At 41.4% G+C, this 3490-nt stretch overlaps 1 pseudogene; it reads left to right on the top strand.

Annotated features, from left to right (window-relative positions):
• The first annotated feature begins 351 nt into the window (after positions 1–351).
• LOC100356931 (zinc finger protein 717-like) lies at positions 352–2318 on the top strand (annotated as a pseudogene).
• The last annotated feature ends 1172 nt before the right edge of the window (positions 2319–3490 follow it).

Raw genomic sequence — 3490 nt, 5'->3', positions numbered from 1 at the left:
ATTATTTGCTGCCTTCTCATTTATATATGCAAGAGCTTTAATGGAATCAGAGTAGCCAGGGCTCAAACTGGCACTATTTTGAGATACAGGCACCCTAAGCAGTGAATTAACAAATCTAACCAGGAAAGCCATTTGCCATACTTGAATAAAATTCAAGTAGTAAATGATTGAACAGAGAAATCTATTGGTACAACCTAATATATCAATGTCTTAAGGGAAAAAAACAAACATATAATGAGCATAAATGTCTTGTACTGATTATGTTACAATCTTCATTTCCCTTACATCAGTATTCCAGAAGAAAGTAATTATATGTGATTCAGTGATTTTTTTTTTGTCTCATTTCAGTTGCCATGAAGAGTGATGACATTATTAGGACCAACCAGGAAATTCGAGAAAAAAATGTTAAGCAGAATGTTATTACAAATAATAAGACATCAACTCCCAGAAGAGTTGAATTAAATAAAAGACTTAATTTAAATTCAAGTCATGTTTCAAAACTGGTTAACAAAAAAAGAAATTATTCATCAATGAAACCTGAGAAATGCAATGTGTGTCACAATGTGTATCCCAATGGTGGGGCTGATGAGCTGCAAGCTAGAGAGAAAGTTGATGCTGCTAAGATACCTGGGAACTCTGCCCAGTGCTATGAGCCTCTTAGTGAGTATCACAAGATTCAGACTGTGAAGCCTTCATTTGCACATAGTGGACAAGGGAAAGACTTCAAAAGGAAGAAGATATTCTTTAGATTTGGCATGGTCCATATGGGAGACTCCTGTAATAAGTCAACTGTCACTGTTGGAAAGACAACTCAAATAGAAAAAACTCTTCATAAAAATGCTAACCTCAGTAAGCATCAACAAATCAACACAGGAGAGAAAGTCTATGAAGATATGGGATATGTGGAACCTCTTCTTTACAAATCAGATCTTTTAATAAATCAGAGACAACATATACAGAAAAAACCCTATGCATGTAAGTCTCATGGAAAATCCTTTAGGTCTAAGTCCTGCCATACCATCATTCACAGTACTTCCTTACAGGAAAACTTGCAAGAGTGTAATGAATGTGGAAAAGCCATATACCCGAAGGTAGATGATATTAGACATCAGGAAATTCATACAGAGGACAAACCTAATGAATGTAAAGACTGTGGGAAAGCCTTTGGCAAGAAGTCACATCTTGTAATACATCAGAGAATTCACACAGGAGAGAAACCTTATGAGTGCAATGGCTGTGGAAAAGCCTTCGGCTATAAGTCACAACTCAAAACCCATCAGAGAATTCACACGGGGGAGAAACTTCATGAATGTCCTGACTGTGGAAAAGACTTCATCTGTAAGTCACAACTCATAATCCATCAGAGAATTCACACAGGGGAGAAACCTTATGAATGTAATGACTGTGGAAAAGCCTTCAGGAATAAGTCACAACTCAAAGTCCATCAGAGAATTCACACAGGGGAGAAACCTTATGAATGTAATGACTGTGGAAAAGCATTCAGCAGTAAGTCACAACTCAAAATCCATCATAGAGTTCACACAGGGGAGAAACCTTTTGAGTGCAATGGCTGTGGAAAAGCCTTCAGCTATAAGTCACAACTCAAAATCCATCAGAGAATTCACACAGGGGAGAAACTTCATGAATGTCCCGACTGTGGAAAAGACTTCATCTGTAAGTCACAACTCATAATCCATCAGAGAATTCACACAGGGGAGAAACCTTATGAATGTAATGAGTGTGGAAAAGCCTATGGCAAGAAGTCACATCTCATAACCCATCAGAGAATTCACACAGGGGAGAAACCTTATGAATGCAATGACTGTGGAAAAGCCTTCAGGAGTAAGTCACAACTCAAAGTCCATCAGAGAATTCACTCTGCAGAGAAACCTTATGCATGTAATGACTGTGGAAAAGCCTTCAGGAGTAAGTCACAACTCAAAATCCATCAGAGAATTCACACAGGGGAGAAAGCTTATGAGTGCAATGGCTGTGGAAAAGCCTTCAGCTATAAGTCACAACTCATAATGCATCAGAGAATTCACACAGGAGAGAAACTTTATGAATGTCCTGACTGTGGAAAAGACTTCATCTGTAAGTCCCAACTCATAATCCATCAGAGAATTCACACAGGGGAGAAACCTTATGAATGTAATGACTGTGGAAAAGCCTTCAGCTATAAGTTACAACTCAAAATCCATCAGAGAATTCACACAGGAGAGAAACCTTATGAGTGTAATGATTGTGGGAAAACCTTTGGCCAGAAGTCACAACTCATAATGCATCAGAGAATTCACACAGGAGAGTAACCTCATTAATGTTATGACACAGAAAAGCTTTTTGCTGTACATCACAACTCATAACACATGAAAGCTTCTTTAGTCAGGCTGGGTGAGTGTTGACAAATTCAGTTTCTTTTGTTTGATAGTTCTTTACTTCACATTCAACATAAATGAGTACTTTGCAGGGTATAGTATTCTCAGTGGACTGATTTTTTTTTCTCTTAAGATTCACACTATGTCTTTCCATTCTCTCATAGATCATAAAGATTCTAATGAGAAGTCGCCTGTGAATCTAGTTGGAAATCCTTTGAAATTTAACTGACATTTCTGTATTGCACATTTTGGAATTTTTTGTTTTACTGTTAAAAGTTTGCAATATCTTTTGGCAGCCTAGACAGTCCTTCTCATGAACCTGAGCTGGTGAATCAAGGGAACATAAGATTACATTTCCTGGTGCCGTGGCTCACTAGGCTAATCCTCCACCTTGCAGTGCCAGCACACCGGGTTCTAGTCCTGGTCAGGGCACCGGATTCTGTCCCGGTTGCCCTTCTTCCAGGCCAGCTCTCTGCTGTGGCCTGGGAGTGCAGTGGAGGATGGCTCAAGTCCTTGGGCCCTGCACCCCATGGGAGACCAGGAGAAGCACCTGGCTCCTGGCTTCGGATCAGCGTGGTGTGCTAGCCACAGCACACTGGCCACGCCGGCCATTGGAGGGTGAACCAACGGCAAAGGAAGACCTTCCTCTCTGTCTCTCTCTCTCTCTGTCCACTCTGCCTGTCAAAAAAAAAAAAAAAAAGCAGATCCTTAAATAAATCTCCATATATTTCTTTTTTTTTTTTTGACAGGCAGAGTGGATAGTGAGAGAGAGACAGAGAGAAAGGTCTTCCTTTTGCCATTGGTTCACCCTCCAATGGCTGCCATGGCTGGCATGCTGCAGCCGGCGCACCATGCTGATCCGAAGCCAGGAGCCAGGTGCTTCTCCTGGTCTCCCATGGGGTGCAGGGCCCAAGTACTTGGGCCATCCTCCACTGCCTTCCTGGGCCACAGCAGAGAGCTGGCCTGGAAGAGGGGCAACCGGGAAAAAATACACCGCACTGACTGGGACTAGAACCCAGTATGCCGGCATCGCTAGGTGGAGGATTAGCCTATTGAGCCACGGCACCGGCCATATATTTCCATATGTGCAAGTTATACTGCCAACTGTCCAAGAT

This window comes from Oryctolagus cuniculus, chromosome 12, assembly GCF_964237555.1.
Source record: "Oryctolagus cuniculus chromosome 12, mOryCun1.1, whole genome shotgun sequence".
NCBI lineage: Eukaryota > Metazoa > Chordata > Mammalia > Lagomorpha > Leporidae > Oryctolagus > Oryctolagus cuniculus.
Note: the sequence above shows the minus strand (reverse complement) of the source record. Positions and strands in the feature narration are given on the sequence as shown.